General features: G+C 41.7%; 3 long non-coding RNA genes across 4 annotated transcripts in view; 2 read left to right on the top strand and 1 right to left on the bottom strand.

Annotated features, from left to right (window-relative positions):
- Positions 1-6,840, bottom strand: part of LOC110127766 (uncharacterized) — a 33,227-nt gene extending 26,387 nt beyond the window's left edge. For both annotated transcript variants that reach the window (XR_011492244.1, XR_002310921.2), the window contains exons 1-2: positions 6,583-6,840; positions 1,334-1,462 (exon numbers count right to left, since the gene is read on the bottom strand). This is a non-coding gene — a long non-coding RNA (uncharacterized lncRNA). The remainder of the gene's footprint in view (positions 1-1,333; positions 1,463-6,582) is intronic.
- Positions 3,309-5,610, top strand: LOC139039081 (uncharacterized). Its single transcript, XR_011492245.1, has 3 exons — positions 3,309-3,492; positions 4,142-4,169; positions 5,400-5,610. It is a non-coding gene; the product is annotated as an uncharacterized lncRNA (long non-coding RNA).
- A 1,174-nt stretch (positions 6,841-8,014) lies between the features above and the next one.
- LOC110127767 (uncharacterized) lies at positions 8,015-11,332 on the top strand. The gene is made up of 3 exons (XR_002310923.2): positions 8,015-8,385; positions 8,841-8,891; positions 10,169-11,332. It is a non-coding gene; the product is annotated as an uncharacterized lncRNA (long non-coding RNA).
- Positions 11,333-18,889: the final 7,557 nt, after the last annotated feature.

The following is an 18,889-nucleotide window of genomic DNA, read 5'->3' as shown; positions in this document are numbered from 1 at the left end:
GATAAACAGTGTTAATTGCAGCATTTGGCCTTTCTTTCTCTTTATAAATTTGTTTCATCTTTGCTTTATCTGTACACAATTGTGTCATGCTCTATATAAGCTGAGTTTTCACTTAAGATATACTTGGCATTTTTCCATTCCTTAAAAATTCACAAAAAATATTCAAATATATTTTTAATGCCTATACATATCCAATTGTGTTTAACCAAAATTTTAATGAATATATAGATTCTTTCCCATTTTTTGTATCATAAATTATACCAAGAACCATGTAAATCTTGGTGTGTAGCTCTGATGATTTCTTCATTCTAAAAATCAAAATCATTATTACTGGGGTGAAGAATATAAACATTTTTAAGGCTTTCAAAGCACACATTGCCAAATTAAACATCAGAAAAATTACATTACTGACCATTGCACAAGCAGTGTTTGAGCAAAGCCATTCTCTCTTCCTTTCATCAAGCAATTATTTGATCACAACAAGAGAAAAAAAAAAAACACAAAAAACCCCAAAAACCTAGACAGCATATTAAAAAGCAGAGCCATTACTTTACCAACAAAGGTCTGTCTAGTCAAAGCTATGGTTTTTCCATATAGTAGTCATGTATGGATGTGAGAGCTGGACTATAAAGAAAGCTGAGTGCTGAAGAATTGATGCTTTTGAACTGTGGTGTTGGAGAAGACTCCTGAAGAGTCCCTTGGACTGTGAGGAGATCCAGCCAGCCCATCCTAAAGGAGATCAGTTCTGAATATTCATTGGAAGAACTGATGCTTAAGCTGAAACTCCAATACTTTGGCCACCTGATGTGAAGAACCGACTCATTGGAAAAGACCCTGATGCTGGGAAAGATTGAAGGCAGGAGGAGAAGGGGACGACAGAAGATGAGATAGTTGGATGACATCACTGACTCAATGGACAAGAGTTTGAGCAAACTCCGGGAGATAGGCTGGTCTGCTGAAGTCCATGGGGTTGCAAAGAGTCAGACATGACTGAGCAATTGAACTGAACATTTTAACGTGCTCCTTTTTGTCTCCATTGATTCTTTTTTTATTTTATATGTATTTTTATAAGCCACATAAATAACTTGGAGCAAAGTAGAGAGTTATTAACACATACAAAGTATACCTTATTCAGTGAAATAAACTGAATTGCTTCAACTAAAAAAAAAAATCATAATATTCTGTAAAAAATCAATGGGGGTTCCTACTCAAATTTTACAGTTCTATGTGAGGGGAAAATGGAACATGGACACAAGTCTGCATTTTTGTTAGGGATTCAGTAGCTAAATGGATGCTGAGAGGAAGACCAGGCAGTCACAGCTGGGAGACTCACCTTGTACGAAAGGACATCTCCTGCCTGTTTTGGCTGAAGCTGCTGGACACACTTGTGGTGGATTAAACAGGTGGTGTAGGGGCCCTGGCCTGCACCCTTCATGTTGAAGCCCCACTGTCTGCCTTTCCCCTGCAAAATAGAAAGTATCAGTGAAGTTCTGCAGGGTCTTCTCCACTTTGAAGGCCTCTCTAGTTTTCGATGGGAAGTGGGGATCTTGAATGAACAAAATGTGCTTCCAGACCCTGGTGGCTCAGTGGTGAAGAATCCACCTGCATGTAGGAGATGAGGGTTCGATTTCTGGGTCAGGAAGATCCCCTGGAGAAGGAAATGGCAACCCACTCCAGTATTCTTGCCTGGGGAATCCCACGGACAGAGGAGCCTGGTGGCCTACAGTCCATGGGGTCACAAAAGAGTCAGACACAACTTAACAACTAAAAACAACAACAAATATAGATATCTGTATCTCCCTAGAAATGCTAGGAAGCCATATAGAATTATAAAGACATGTCTAATAAAAAACATGCTTTTTCTTAACTCTATCCGAAGGGCTTTAAGATGAATGATGTAAAAAACAACAAAGGACTATTACAAATTCCCAACGTTTCCCGGTTTCCTTCTTCTTCACTGTCTTTTCTCCAGATACCACGGTGATACTGAGAAAACATGAATGCACAGACAATTACAGGATACAATATGTAGTTACGACTGAAACCCTTTCACTCCACGATTTCAGCTTGGGTTGGTGCATTAGACAAAGCCAAGATTCCTCACGCTGCGGGTTTGCTCGGGGGTCCAAGGTGGACCTTTTGTTGCTATAGTCTCTGGGTGCTGGTGGCTGATAGCGTTTGTTTCCTCTCTAACCTCCAGCTGAAATCTCCGTTGAAAAGGAGCTTTGTTTTCTTGGCTTTCCTGGTGTGGCTTTAACATATGTCCATTTTCCATGGATAGATGAACATTTGACCATCCGTGTGATGTGCCAATTCCTACCTTTGTCCTTCAAAGGTCGAAACAACACCCTTGCTGCCATTAGAATTCCCTTCACAAAGCACAAGGAAATCTCTCCTAAGGCATAGCTAACCCGCTCTGGGCTTCATAATTAGCTTCTGTAATAAAGTACTTAATCAGAATAGAAGCCCTTACTAATTACAGCAGGAAGTTGGGGCAGGGGGCTTACCCACAGCTGGGGGGAGGCTCTGCAGAGGTGATGGGAATGCATACCCACAAGGGTCCCCGGCCACAGAGCCCCAGGCCTTAATTAGCCCCTGCAATTAAAAATGAAAACAATCCTCCATTTTCTCATTAAAAGATGGAAGTCCCTCCCCCACTGCATTAATGGGAATAATAATTTTGCTACTGCAAAGACTGTGCCGATGGCCAAAGACAATGGTTGGCTCCTGCCCCTCAAGACCTTGGCAACCCCTTAGCTTGCTAGGTTTCAGACACCTCTGTATGAAGGGAGATGGATCAGGGTTATTGTCACAGGTCAGGACACAAAATACTTGGGGATAGGGGTCCTCTTGCCCATAAGATCACACGCTATAAATCAAAGCGCACTGCTACATTTAGAATGGATAACCAACAATGACCTCCTATAGAGCACTGGGAACTCTGCTCCATGTTATGTGGCAGCCTGGGTGGGAGGGGAGTCTGGGGGAGAACGGATACACGTGTATATATGGCTGAGTCCCTTCCCTGTTCATCTGAAACTACCACACCATTGCTAATCAGCTACACCTCAGTATAATATCAAAAGTTTTAAAAAAGAAAGAAAAAGCAGGAAGGTTTCCTCCTCGGAACTGGTGGTAGCAATCGGCTCTTCCTCTGTTTTGTAAATTCAGCCACGAATTCAGCCAGACAGATGTGGGCAGGCCTTGCGATCCAGTTACTCCACTAATTTTTAGAAGCCTAGAAGCTGAGGGGTGTCCCTATGGCTCCTTGGAATTCCTATGTTTGTTTTCTCTCCGTTGCTAGGGTAACCGGTTCCCAGCAGCAGCTGTAACAACTATCAGCATGTGTCAATCTCACCTTGACTTGATAGCCAAAAGGAATACAGATGGGTGAAGAGATTGAAAAAAATTAAAAATGAAAGAAAACTCACCCCCAGGGGAGAATTTGAGTATTTACTCTACAGGACACGGGGACAGAGGACAGACCAGACGGTAACTGATGGCTTTGGGGATGCAGCTGCCAGGGTTATAACATCCCGGGAAGCCAAGCCACGGACAGTGGGAGCTTAATAAAGGCAGTTTCTTGAAGTTATTGCCTAAGAACAACCAAAAGAAAACTGTCTCAACAGCTTGTTGTTCAGTTGCTACGTTGTGTCTGACTCTTTGTGACTCCATGGACTGCAGCACAACAGGCTTCCCTCTCTATCACCAACTCCTGGAGCTTGTTCAGACTCATGTCCATTGAGTCAGTGATGCCATCCAACCATCTCATCCTCTGTCACCCCCTTCTCCTCCTGCCCTCAATCTTTCCCAGCTTCAGGGTCTTTTCTAATAAGTTGATTTTTCACATCAGGTGGCCCAAGTATTGGAGCTTCAGCTTCAGCATCGGTCCTTCCAATGAGTATTCAGGGTTGATTTCCTTTAGGTTGGCTGACTGATCTCCTTGCAGTCTTAATAGGAGGGAATGTCAAAAATGCTTCCCTAGAAAATTTGAGAAAGTGGTTTTTTAAAAAAGGGATTGGCTATGAAAGTTAAGAATATTTGGAGCACTTGTACCTAACCATTAGTGTTTTCTGTCTCTTCTCTCTTAATGAAGGCTGACCTTAGATTTATATGTACTTTTTTCTCTTCTAACCCATAGAAAGCAAAGCTGATTTGGAGACACACAGGTAATTTTCACAGAATCACTTCCAAAGATGATGCTATCATTTCTGATGATATCAGAAATGTTACTGGGACATGTAGCTGAAGGTTCACCAGAACTATGTTTGAGGAGCTCGGCACCTAACCCTGAAGTGTTGTTATTATTTCTCATCCTCTTTTTTGCTGGATGTTTTTTTTTTTCCATTAGAGCTATGTGGCTCAGGCCCATGGGATTGGTTAAGTGGCAAGTATCTTTTTCTGAATTGTTTTAAATTTATAGTAATAAAACTTTGTGTGTGTGTGTGTGTGTGTGTGTGTGAGAGAGAGAGAGAGAGAGAGAGAGAGAGAGAGAGAGAGAGAGAGAGGCAGACCAGTGGAAGCGAATTACAGAATTGAGGGTTGAGAAAATTGAGGGTAGTCTCTGATACAAGACAGAGACAGACAGAAGAGAATGTTTGCAAATGTGTGCAAAGGACAGAGCATTCACTAAAGGATGCTGGGTTAATGGACTTTGCTGGTGGGAGGGAAGTAAAGGTGAATTCTACCAGACAAAGTTTGGGTTTGGTAAAGGATGGGATTTGGGGCTTTGGTGGAGGGTAAGTTTTCAAGTATATCTGTCAAACTTTCTTTCTTTAAAACAATATCTAAAATTACAGAAATAAATAGGGCAAAATGACAGTTTGTTACATGTAAGTCATTTTTGTGTTTCCTTATACTTAAGTGTATATGGGAATATTCTGTATATGCACATACATGTGTGCATGTATGTGTATATGTGTGCTATACATTACATGCATGTGTGTGTGTATGCTCCATCACTAAGTTGTGTCCATCTCTTTTTCGACCCCATGGACTGTTAGCCTGCCAGGTTCCTCTGTCTATGGGATTTCCCAGGCAAGAGTACTGGAGTGGATTGCCATTTCCGTCTCCAGGGGATCTTTCTGACCCAAGGATTGAACTCACACTCCTTGTGTCTCCTGAATTGACAGGCCGGTTCTTTACCACTGGGCCACCTGGGAAGCCCATACATTGTATACATGTACATATATGTATATATTCTATATTCATATATAGAATATACTATATACATAAATATGTGTGTGACATATTTTTTAAAAGCCTCAGTAGTGAGAAGGAGGCAGAAATGAAAGGTCTTTCATGCTGTCTTGGGGAGCTGGGACTTCATCTCAAGGGCAGAGGGGAATAAGAGAAAGCCTGATAGGTGGGAAACTAACATGATTGGATTTTCTTGTCAGGATGATCTCTCTGGCCACAGAGCAGCGAATGATTGGATGTGGGTTAGACTGGAGGCAGAAACAATGCAGATGTGGCTGCTGGAGTCTTTCGGGCTGGAGATCGCTGTGGCTGGAACAGAGGAGGTGACCGCGGGGAGAGGTGGCCCCAACTACACAGGCAGTAAGGAGGCAGCATCTGCAGGTCCTGTTGTTTGTCGACTGTGGCAAGTGAAGCGAGGGGTGGGGCAGAGGCTGGGGTGCTCCTGGGCTGGGAGCTCAGGCAGCTGAGTCACCCCTGAGAGGGGCTATGGGGTGGAGGAGTTATTGAGAGCAGACTGGGGAGTTTCAGTTTGCACACAAGAAGGCTAAATGACCTGCAGGGCATCCACAGATTACTAGGTAGAAATTTCCCTTCATGAGCAACTGTTTTGTTTCATTTTTTAAATTTTACTGGAGTATAGTTGCTTTACTATGTTGTGTTAGTTTTTCCAGTACAACAAAGTGAATCAGCTCTGTGTGTGTGTGTGTGTGTGTGTGTGTGTGTGTGTGTATGTATATATATCCCTTCTTTATTGGATTTCCTTTTTCTGGTCACCACAGAGCATTAAGTAAAGTTCTCTGTGCTACAGAATAGGTTCTCATTAAATGAGCCACCATTTTAATTAAGCTTTTCTCAGAATTTCAGCATTCTAGGACCCCTTTAGAGCCTGAGGGTCTCTGTTGTGGGTCTGTTCACCCAAGGGTGGCCCACCCCATGGCCTTGCCCCTCGATTCATGGCTGTCCCAGGGGCTGCTGCTCATGGAGAGTTGGAGGAGGAGTGTGGGAAGGACTTGATTGTGTGGGTTGAGGTGCAACTCACTTCTGTGGGGTGGGGAACCCCAGTTGTGTCCTTCTCTGGGTCATGCAAATGTTAGGGACAGACATCAGGGAGTGTATTTGCTTTAATCAGATGAAAGAGCAGAGAAGCAATAGAGATGCTTAGTGACCTGGTTAAAGCCATTGGAAATGTATGAACTGGAATTAGCCCACGTGGCTAACTTCACACATCCACCCCCCATTTCTCCCATAGAATCTGTGTAAAAATGACTCATTTGTATCTATCCATCCATCTATTCTTCCATTCAACAATTATTCTCTTGCTCTCTCGCCCTTCTCCCCATCTCCCTCTCTGCTTTGAAGCTGATAACAGATATGCACACTCACGTCTCCTGTGATGCACAATAGTGACTGCATTTGATCATCGAGTCCTGCCATCCAGATCCCACTTTAATGGAAAACTTGTTGCTGCAGCTGCTGGGCATGTTGTCAGCACACAGCCCCCAGCTGTTGGTCCTTCCAGGTGTCTCAGCTGCAGACAGCTTCCCCTTCACAAATCCAAGCCCTTTCCTGCAGATCCTCAGAGCGAATGGCAGATAAATTCAGGGTCCAGAGACTTGGTTCTCTCAATGTAACTAGTGAAAGTCTGTCAGTTGTGTCAGACTCTTTGTGACCTCATGGACTATACAAATCCATGGAATTCTCTAGGCCAGATTACTGGAGTGGGTAGCTGTTCCCTTCTCTAGGAGAACTTCCCAACCCAGGGGTCAAACCCAGGTCTCCTTCATTGCAGACAGATTATTTATCAGCTGAGACATCAGGGCAACCCAAGAATCCTGGAGTGGGTAGCCTATCCCTTCTCCAGCAGATCTTCTCGACCCAGGAGTTGAACGGGGGTCTATTGCATTGCAGGCAGATTCTTTATTAGCTGAGCTATCAGGAAAGCCCTAGTAACTAGGACAAAGCTCAAGTTACCTCCTAGCTCCACAGCAGGCTAAAGAATAGACCAAGTTGCCATCTGGCCTTTGCTGAAGTTCATCATTGCCCTCTTCCCAGTCCTGCTCCCTTCCTCTGCCTGCATGGGTCTGGATACCAAGGTCATTCTTGAATAAACACCCTTTACATAAACTATAACTCTGCTCTCTGGAGAACCCAACTATGTTCTCACATAAACACACATGAAATAAACTGGGGCATGTACCCTAGTAGAGGAAGTGAGACATGAATAAGTTACTGCCATGTAGTATATTAAAAAGCAGAGAGAGCACTTGGCCGCCAAATGTTCATACAGTCAAAGCTATGATTTTTCTAGTAGTCATGCATGGATGTGAGAGTTGGACCATAAAGAAGGCTGAGCGCTGAAGAATAGATGCTTTTGAACTGTGGTGTTGGAGAAGACTCTTGAGAGTCCATTGGGCAGCAAGGAGATCAAACCAGTCAATCCTAAAGGAAATCAGTCCTGAATATTCATTGGAAGGACTGATACTGAAACTCCAATACCTTGGCCACCTGATGTGAAGAAGTGACTCATTGGAAAAGACCCTGATGCTGGGAAAGATTGAAGGGAAAAGGAGAAGGGGATGGCAGAGAATGAGATGGTTGGATGGCATCACTGACTCAATGGACATGAATCTGAGCAAACTCTGGGAGATAGTGAAGGACAGGGAAGCCTGGCATGCTGCAGTGCATGGAGTCCTAAAGAGTCAGACAGGACTGAGTGACTAAACAACAACAAAAGACACAGGTAGTAAGAAGTGGGGGTGGTGGGAGTTCAGATCACTCCATCTGTGATGATTTGTGGGATGCCAGTCATTTCTTCCATGTCTGGATGCCTCCTCCTTCAAAACTCAGATTCTTCCACATCTCTAGAAGGAAGAGTCCAAGTTTCCATGTTTTAACAATCATGCTCTTTCTTCCTGTCTACACAGTTGGCTGGTCAAGGGGTGGGCATCAGACTGAAGGGAGTCCACTCCTTTGCTCAGCTGGAATTCCTGTCTTCTCTCTCCAAGGAATTGGGGGAATGGGGACATATGGAGAATGTACTGTTTCCATTGAATTCCAGAACTGATGGGATAAATATGCCATTGGACCCACTAAATGCAGAGAACTGGTGTGAAGGAGTGAAAACAACAAAGCATAAAAAAAGAGAAGATCAGAGAAGTGGAGACCTGTGCTCCAGAGATGGAGAGGGTAATTTCCACCCCTGATTTTTCTGACTCCTCTGACTCTGGTGTCACGTAGGACATGGCTATATTTGGTGCCCTAGGTTCTGTGAGTGAGCACTGTGTGTGTGTGTATTTTTTTTATCCAACCGACTAGTTCTTTTGGCTAAAGAGGTCTGTTTCTTGTAATAATATTGGACTTACTCATAAGGGAAGGGATTTGAATTGGGAGTTGCTGGAAACATAAGATTTCAATAGGGAAAGATAAAGGGACCTTGGAATTCAGGACAAGAAGAACAACGCACAGAGGTGCTGAAACATAGATTTGTTGGACATATTTGGAGGATGATGAATAGGTCCTTCTGGCCAATATAGGGGAAATGGAAATCAAAATAACAGGATAAATGTTTGCAAGACTGGTGGGAAAACTTTGATTAATCAATGGAGCTGGCCAGCATTAAAGAGTCTATTCATTCTTTTTAGGAATTCCCGGAGGCCACAGAAAACTTGAAATGAGGACAGAAGGCAGTAAATGTTGGTTGTTGGATGAAGCAAAGAAATAAAAATAGGGCAGAGGGTGTCTCACTTGTGGCAGGGGAATAAGAAGAGATTAATCAAAATGGCACAAGGAAATAAATGGAACCAAGGGGAACTGAGCTAGGGGTTTTGGCTCTTGCTGAGTTATAGGGAATGGGTAAACTTGTTTCTTAGGCACAACCACCTCATATACCGGGGCTGCAGAGGTGGTGTCCTGCCCAATTCTAAGGACTGCTCTTCACAATGATGTCAACATGCGTGATCCTCTTGGGATTGCACCATGTGGGTGGCCTTGCTCATAAGTCATAACTCTGTGTATTAATTCAAGATCTTTCCATCGATGATGATAAAAAATCCCAGTTCAAGCTAGTTTAAGACAGAAATTCTACGGTCTCGTTTAACTCAAGAGTAAAAAAAATTTATATAGGTCACAAAAGGGTTGGTTCAGAAGACCACGCCATCAGAACTCTGACTCCAGATCACTTTGATTCTTGGTTTACATGTCAACTTCATCCTCTGATGGGTCTTCTTATGGTGGCCAAAGTAGCTTCCATTGTCTGAGATCTCATTTCTTTATAATTTACCCAGAGGAATAGTGTCATCAATGGTTTCCTAAAAGCCTGATTAACTATCTCCTCAGGTCTCAAGGACCCAAATCAAGTCATGCCCATCCAACAATGTGTGATGAGTGTGTGACAACTTCTGTGTGCTCTCTGTCTCTCTCAGAAAAGAGAGAAAGAGGAAAGAAAAAAGGGGGGGGGGAATCCCTGATTGTAGCATTTGAATTCTATGGTGTAAATACTCTCACCTTGGCTGGTTTCACACTACTGATGTGATGTAACTGAAGCCAGAGTTGGGAAGAGGTCCACACAGTTGACTCTTTGAAGCCCATGAGAGATGGTTCAGTACTCTACTGTCCTTATTCCTGAACTGTCACTGTGAATAGATTGATACTGCAGACTGAGAGGTTTAAGGCAATCAAGATGCTATAAGGGTCAACATCAGAGAAAATTCTGGGAGATAGTGAAGGACAGGGAAGCCTGGCATGCTGCAGTCCATGGGGTCGCAAAGAGTCAAACACAACTTAGCGACTGAACAACAACAATAGCTGATTCGCTCTGCTGTACACCAGAAACTAACACAACATGGTAAGGCAACTATACTCAGATAAATAATTTAAAAAGTAAAAGTCTGATAATGGCCAAAAAAAAAAAAAGAGATGAAAACATTAAAAAATAAAATTCTCCTGATTTTCAGCCTTTTCCCTGTCCTAGATATCTTATCTTTGTGGAAAGACAGAGTGCAACGTCCATCTACTACTGAAAGGACCAGAAAATGCTTCAGCACTTTTGCTGTTTCATTTTTTCAAGAAGCCAGGCAGCCAAGGAGGACTCTCTCCCCAGGAGCACGTGTGTGCCCATGTGAAAACTCTACGCCTCCCAGATCCACGTCTGCCAGTCGCTGTCAGCCTTCTGAAGAGTCTTTATTCACACTGTAAGCACTTGATGAAGAGTCCTCAGAGTAAATTCCTGGCCAGAGATGGATGGCCTGACCTTATTCAAAGGCAAAATAATTTCCAGACATTTATTTTGGATGGAAACACGTGTCTTTCCCTTGGCAATAATTTCCTTGTGAGATATGCTATATAATTTCCCCCAACTTGCAAATAGACGATTCAGAAATTTCATTTGTAGGTCAGTTGTTTGGAATGCACAAGGAATTTTCCATAGAAATAATATTATAAATGGTGGTTCAGGACCCTGGCTAGCCCCCCCCCCCCCACTTTTACTTAACACATGCCTCAGTTGACATACTGCAGTGGAGAACGTGGAAAACAAGAGCCACCGATACTCTTTGTTATAGAAATGATATCACACAGTGGCTTGGGGTGTAGTGTGAGACCGACTGCACTTGGACAAGCATTAGCTGTGTGACTTTGGGCCAGTTACCTAACTTCTCAATTTCTTTGTCCACAGAAAGGGGATGATATTGAGATCTAGTTCATAGAGCTGTTGTGTAAGAATTACACATACACACACATCCCCCTTAGACTGGTTCCTGGAACCCAGTAAACACATTGTGACCTTTTGCTATCATCATTGTTGGTTCTAGTAATTGGTGTGGTGCTGAGTCTGTTTCAATCATCGGTTGGACAAAAAGCAATACTCGTGGAATATTAATAGCAAAATAAAAAAAGATGGATTTTTTCCCTCATGGTTATTGCTGTTTGATTAAAATAAGGTAAATTAGGGGAAAAGAAGGAACAGATGGATATTGATATTGAATGATAGGATATTTTCAATGAAATATTGACCTTAAAAAAGTTGGGTTTGGGAGGGATAATTTAGGAGTTTGGGATTAAAAGGCACACACTACTACATGCAAAATAGATAAGCAACAAGGATCTACTGTTTAGTGTAGGGAACTATGCTTGATGTTTTGTAATAACCTACAAGAGAAAAAAATTAGAAAATTATATATATATATGTATGTATGTATCATTGAATCACTTTGCTGTATACCCAAACTAACAGCATTGTCAACCAGTTATACTTCAATAAAAAAATAAAAAATAAAAACAAACAAATAAAAATACAGTACCAACATGTGTTAGTTTTATTTATTATAAATAATTTAGAAAACATAGAAAAGCACAAAAGAGAAAACAAACTCTCTCCAAATATGACCACCCAGAAATACTTTTTATTTTGTCATCTTTTGGTATTCTGTCTTAGGGATAGGCACAGTTCTCTACAAATGATCAAAAATAACTATAATTAAACTATACATATTATTTTCATCAAAAAATCAAGAGAGTTCCAGAAAAACATCTACTTCTGCTTTATTGACTATGCCAAAGCCTTTGACTGTGGATCACAACAAACTGGAAAATTCTTCAAGAGATGGGAATACCAGATTACCTGACCTGCCTCCTGAGAAATCTGTATGCAGGTCAAGAAGCAACAGTTAGAACTGGACATGGAACAACGGACTGGTTCCAAATAGAGGAAGGAGTACATCAAGGCTATATATTGTCTCCCTGCTTATTTAATTTATATGCAGAGTACATCATACAAATGGGCTCCAAAATCACTGCAGATGGTGACTGCAGCCATGAAATTAAAAGATGCTTGCTCCTTGGGAGAAAAGCTATGACCAACCTCGACAGCATATTAAAAAGCAGAGATGTTACTTTGCTGACAAAGTTCCATCTAGTCAAAGCTATGGTTTTCCCCGTAGTCATGTATGGATGTGAGAGTTGGGCTATAAAGAAAGCTGAGTGCTGAAGAAGAGATGCTTTTGAACTGTGGTGCTGGACAAGACTCTTGAGAGTCCCTTGTACAGCAAGGAGATCAAACCAGTCCATCCCAAAGGAAATCAGTCCTGAATATTCCTTGGAAGGACTGATACTGAAGCTGAAACTCCAATCCTTTGGCCACCTGATGCAAAGAAGTGACTGATTTGAAAAGACCCTGATTCTGGGAAAGATTGAAGGTGGGAGGAGAAAGGGATGACAGAGGATGAGACGGATGGCATCACCAACTCAATGGACATGAGTTTGAGTAGGTGATGGACAGGGAAGTCTGGTGTGCTGCAATCTATGGGGTCTCAAAGAGTCGGACACAACTGAGCAACTGAACTGAACTGATATTATTTTCGTACTTGATTTATTTCACTTAGCACATACTTAAAGTAGGGATTTCTAATGGCATCATGGTTTCCATCCATGGTTGTGTTAGAGCTGATACAGCCAATCCTGAGTTGATGGACATTTTTTCTGTTTTCCTTTTTATACTGTTCTAAATAATGTTGTTATAATTACACAAATGGGTAAAAGTTTACTCATGCTGCTATTTATTTTCTTTAACAAAGAAATTAGGTTTTTAGAAAATTTTGCATGGATTTGACTCATAATTTCAGTATTTTGGTACATTTTGTTGAGCTGCCTTCTAGAGAGAGTGGTTTTTCTAGCAATGAAAATGCAATTTCCTAGAAAGTTTCCTCAATTCTGAGATTGAGAATGTATTTAGTCTTGCCAATCTGATAGATGGAAGGGGCATCTTGTGATTTTAATTTTCACTTTTGAATCAGAGAGAGAATATTTTTGATATGTTTATGGCCCATTTGAATTTTTAAATCAGTGATCTCTTCCCAGTCTTAGATTATTTCTCTATTGCTGTTTATCTTTTCAAATTGTGTTTTCTGTTTTCTTTAAGGAAAATGACTTTTTCTTTATAGTCATAAGATACAAAGATGTATTTAAAATTAAAAGAGTTGCACTAGGTATTTCAGAACAGACGCCCTTATTGGAAAGTGAACTGAAATTCCTTAGGGATATTTCAGAGATGGGGATGGCAACCCACTTCAGTATTCTTGCCTGGAGAATCCTATGGATGGAGGAACTTGGTGCTACAGTCCATGGGATCACAAAGAGTTGGACAAGACTGAAACGACTTAGCATGCACACCCACAGGGTTGTTTCAGGGCAATCACTGCGAGACGGAAGGATGAGACTGACGAGGGGAGTGGGGCAAAGAGGTGCCTAACAGAGTCTACAGAAGCTGGATGGGGAGGATGTACAAAACAGGAAATTCAGCAGCTGCCAGTATCTGATATGCAGAAAGATTCTACTTTTCATATGTGTGAAAAAAGTGGAAAATTAAAATAAGAGCAGGAATAATGCATGTGTGGAGGATTTTTGAAAGTATCAGATGAACTGAATCAAGAAATTCTGCTGCCTTTCTGGATGTCAGTTAGGTGGTCTCCTGGATGAAGACTGTCTCTAATATTTCATGAAATAACAAAAATTAGTGTGAAGGTGATTCATATGCCAACCACTGGAATAAGAGAAAGTGCTAAATGATAAAGGAGTATGTATTTTGTATTATATTAAATTATGGCTTGACTTGAAAGAAAAGGGTAAGATTCTCAGTAAATTTTTCAATTCTTAGAAAATTTAGCACAGTTCAGTCACTAAGTCATATCTGACTCTTTGAGACCCCATGGAGTGCAGCATGCCAGGCTCCTCTGTCCTCCACTACCATCAGAGTTTGCACAAATTCATGTTCTTTGAGTTGGTGATAAATATTAACCTAAAAGGAAATGCTGAAGAGTAGGAGTCCTCCTTTGCCAAGGAGGTAGAATTATGAAATGAATGATGTGGTGAGAACGGCATAATGCTGAAAAACCACATTTGAAAGGGGGAAAAAGAAAGTTTTATACAGACAGATGACATAAAAATTACAAGTATGGGTAGACGTTATAAGAAGATGGTAGGGAGTGAAGATCTAGGGGTTGATAGATATAATGTAATATGTGTTACAAGTTATTGGAAAATCTATGTGAAGTTTAGAATAATTAGAGGAAAAAAAACCCTTGTAGATTCACATGCCAAAGTGTATGAGAATCATGTACTCAGGAAATCATAGTAATAAAAGAGGGTTTGTAATACCTAATATAAGTGGAGACAAGAAGCTGGGTGTAGATTAGAAATACCTACTTTAGGATTGGGAGATGGTACATTGAGACACAGTTTTGAAAAACTCAGAGAATGGGATCAAGAGGACAAATAACATAAAGCCAGGGGAATGTTAGCTGCTGTGGGGAGCCTGTAGTGTGGACCCAGAGGGCCTGGCCAGAGGTTGGCGGGATGGAGAGGGTGTGGTCATAAGGAAAGACACTTGGCATGTGGGGTCTTACAGCATAGTTGCAGAGGGCAGGTGGTAAATGGGTTCCAGTAACATTGTCAAGTGTGGCCTGGTGGGTGGGAGAGGAACCCATTTGAGGAAGGTGATTGCTGGAGAATCATGGAGTTGGCATAGGGGAGTCTGGAAATCCAGCTGCTCAATTGGAATTTGCCAAAAGGACTCCTTCCCTATAGGGAACTATCAAGAACATGGTGATACCTCTGTCCTAAGGGGACCAAGCATCTCTTAAGTTCCTTTGGAGACCCTGTTAACTCACAGACCTTCCTCTCTATTTCCTAATATTAATACAACCTGGAATCCTGCTTCAAGGAAAGTACAGGATGGAAACTGCTAGAAAGTAGAGTCCTTGCATCTTGAACCTAAGCTAGAAAGTGGAGTTCTTGCATCTTGAATCTAAGTGCCTTCTGTAATACTCTCCTTTCTGGGGACAGGCATACAGTTAGCACTGAAGATAGGCCAGGTGAGGTACAGGTAACCCAGACAATGAAACAGAGAAGGACTTGAACAAGAAGAAGAGACATGAAAGGAGAGAAGACAAGCCCAAGTTCATCCAAGTGTTTGCATTTGGAATAGAAGCTGGCATCCGCTGGAGAAAATAATTTCACAGTGTGGGAAGAAATTGTAAATCGGATATGGTCGACCCTTTAAAAAATACTTTAGCTGGAAGTCAGCCTGTGGTTCTTAATAACTGCATTCAGTCTTTCAAACACCTGAGTTAAAAAAAAAAAATTCTCCATTTGGATTTAAATGTTGGATTGGCCAAACACATCATTTGGCTTTTAATAACATCTTATGGAAAAACCCTGACAAATCTTTTGGCCCACCCAACATTTCTAAGATATTTTATTCTTGACTTAAATAGAGTCTATGGAACATAAAATTTTTGGCAAAGATTCAGGATAGCTACTGTGAATGCTCAGAGCACACACTGTGCGTCTGCCCTTTAGTGCCCCTGTCCTCTCCCTTAACCATAAAATGTTCCTACGCAGTTATGCTGTCTCATCATATAGAAATGTTTCTACTTGTTCTTTAATTTATTTCTTTGTTATTCCATGAAAGGTTGGCTCTAGTTAGGATTAAAAGCATTTTAAAGATGGAAGAGAAATTTAGTGACTCACAGGAACCACCAAAGTGGAGAGGGAGTAAGCCCTCTTAAGGAAGGACATGAATAGCATCCGAACGTCTCATTCTCTGTTTCCCTCTGCTCATGGCTAGTCCTCACAATGCCACCCAACTGCCTTCAGGGGAACACCCCCAGAAGTTCCAGATGCTTAACACCTTATCTTAACACCTCCATGTCTGGAGAACGGAAAGGCTTTTATCCTTCTAGCTTAATTAGGATAAAAGATCCTAAGAACTCTGATTGGCCAGGCCAATCATCCATTCAGTCCTTGGATTGGGGCAGGGGAACCAGTGGTGGGACATTGTGGATGGATTACCACCTGATGGGTTTGCCATCTTTTACAGGACGAGTGAACATGGCAAGAGTGACTCACTATGGGGGTGGCGGCTTTCTTGTAAGCCAGGGAGCCATCTCAATTTGTCTTGATTATTGCACATAATAAAGCTTGTAAGGAATTTGAGATCATTAAATAAACAAGACGGTGAATGGGGGCATCTGGGAAGCAGTGGGGGATTTTCAGGGACTTGTAATAGCTGGCAAGAATCCCTTAGAAGAAATAGAGTATCCCTCATACTCAACAAGAGTCTGAAATGCAGTACTTGGGTGCGATCTCAAAAACAACAGAATGATCTGTTTGTTTCCAAGGCAAACAATTCAATATCACAGTAATCCAAGTCTATGCCCCAACCACTAATGCCAAAGATGCTGAAGTTGAATAGTTTTATGAAGACCTACAAGACCTTCTAGAACTAACACCCCCAAAAGATGTCCTTTTCATTATAGGTGACTGGAATGCAAAAGTAGGAAGTTAAGAAATACCTGGAGTAACAGGCAAATTTGGCCTTGGAGTACAAAATGAAGCAGGTCAAAGGCTAAAGAGTTTTGCCAAGAGAACACACTGGTCATAGCAACAGCCCTCTTACAACAACACAAGAGAAGACTCTACACATGGACATCACTAGATGGTCAATACTGATATCAGATCGATTATATTCTTTGCAGGCAAAGATGGAGAAGCTCTATACAGTCAGCAAAAACAAGACCGGGAGCTGACTGTGGCTCAGATCATGAACTCCTTATTGTCAAATTCAGACTTAAATTGAAAAAAAGGGAAAACCACCAGATCATTCAGGTATGACCTAAACCAAATCCCTTACAATTATAGAGTGGGAGTGACAAATAGATTCAAGGGATTAGATTTGATAGAAGGAGTGCCTGAAGAACTATGGATGGAGGTTTGTGATGTTGTCCAGGAGGCAATGATCAAGACCATCCCCAAGAAAAAGAAATGCACAAAGGCAAAATGGTTGTCTGAGGAGGCCTTACAAGTAGCTGAGAAAAGAAGAGACACAAAAGGCAAAGGAGAAAAGGAAGGATATACCCATTTGAATGCAGAGTTCTAAAGAATAGCACAGAGAGATAAAGCCTGCCTCAGTGATCACTGCAAAGAGATAGAGGAAAACAATAGAATGGGAAAGACTAGAGATCTCTTCAAGAAAATCAGTGATATCATGGGAACATTTCATACAAAGATGGGCACAATAAAGGACAGAAATGGTATGGACCTAACAGAAGCAGAAGATATTTAGAAAAGGTGGAAAGAATACACAGAAGAACTGTACAAAAAAGATCTTCATGACCCAGATAACCATGATGGTGTGATCACTCACTTAGAGCCAGAATCCTGGAATGTGAAGTCAAGAGGGCCTTAGGAAGCATCGCTATGAACAAAGCTAGTGGAGGTGATGGAATTCTAGTTGAGCTATTTCAGATCCTAAAAGATGATGCTGTGAAAGTGCTGCACTCAATATGCCAGCAAATTTGGAAAACTCAGCAGTGGCCACAGGACTGGAAAAGCTCAGTTTTCATTCCAATCCGAAAGAAAGGCAATGACAAAGAGTGTTCAAACTACCACACAATTGCACTCACCTCACACGCTAACAAAGTAATACTCAAATTTCTCCAAGCCAGGCTTCAACAGTACACAACTGTGAACTTTCAGATGTTCAAGCTGGATTTAGAAAAAGCAGAGGAACCAGACATCAAATTGCCAATATCTGCTGGATCATTGAAAAAGCATGAGAGTTCCAGAAAAACATCTACTTCTGCTTTATTGACTATGCCAAAGCCTTTGACTGTGGATCACAACGAACTGTGGAAAATTCTTTAAGAGATGGGAATACCAGAGCACCTGACCTGCCTCCTGAGAAATCTGTATGCAGGTCAAGAAGCAACAGTTAGAACCGGACATGGAACAACAGACTTTTTCCAAATAGGGAAAGGAGTGCATAAAGGCTGTATATTGTTACCCTGCTTATTTAACTTATATGCAGAGTATATCATGTGAAATACTGGACTGCAGGAAGCACAAGCTGGAATCAAGACTGCCAGGAGAAATATCAATAACCTTAGATGCACAGATGACCCCTCCCTTATGGCAGAAAGTGAAGAAGAGCTAAAGAGCCTCTTGATGAAGGTGACAGAGGAGAGTGAAAAAGTTGGCTTAAAATTCAACATTCAGAAAACTAAGATCATGACATCCAGTCCCATCACTTCATGACAAATAGATTGGGAAACAATGGAAACAGTGAGAGTTTCTATTTTCTTGGGCTCCAAAATCACTGCAGATGGTGGCTGCAGCCTTGAAATTAAGACGCTTGCTCCTTGGAAGAAAAACTATGACCAACCTAGACAGCATATTAAAAAGCAGAGACATTACTTTGCCATCTATTCAAAGCTCTGTTTTTTCCAGTAGTCATGTATAGATATGAGAGTTGGACTATAAAGAAACCTGAGTGCTGAAGAATTGGTGCTTTTGAACTGTGTTGTTGGAGAAGACTCTTGAGAATCCCTTGGACTGCAAGGAGATCCAACCAGTCCATCCAAAGGGAAATCAGTCCTGAATATTCACTGGAAAGACTGATGCTGAAGCTGAAACTCCAATCCTTTGGCCACCTGATTCGAAGAAGTGACTCATTGGTAAAGACCCTGATGCTGGGAAAGATTGAAGTCAGGGGGATAAGGGGACAACAGAGGATAAGATGGTTGGATAGCATCACCAATTTGATGGACATGAGTCTGAGCAAGCTTTGGGAGTTGGTGATAGACAGGGAAGACTGGCATGCTGAAGTCCATGGGGTCACAAAGAGTTGGCCACAACCGAG

Source organism: Odocoileus virginianus, chromosome 17 (genome assembly GCF_023699985.2).
Source record: "Odocoileus virginianus isolate 20LAN1187 ecotype Illinois chromosome 17, Ovbor_1.2, whole genome shotgun sequence".
Classification (NCBI taxonomy): Eukaryota; Metazoa; Chordata; class Mammalia; order Artiodactyla; family Cervidae; genus Odocoileus; species Odocoileus virginianus.
The sequence above is the reverse complement of the archived record's forward strand: the minus strand, read 5'-3'. Positions and strand labels throughout refer to the sequence as shown.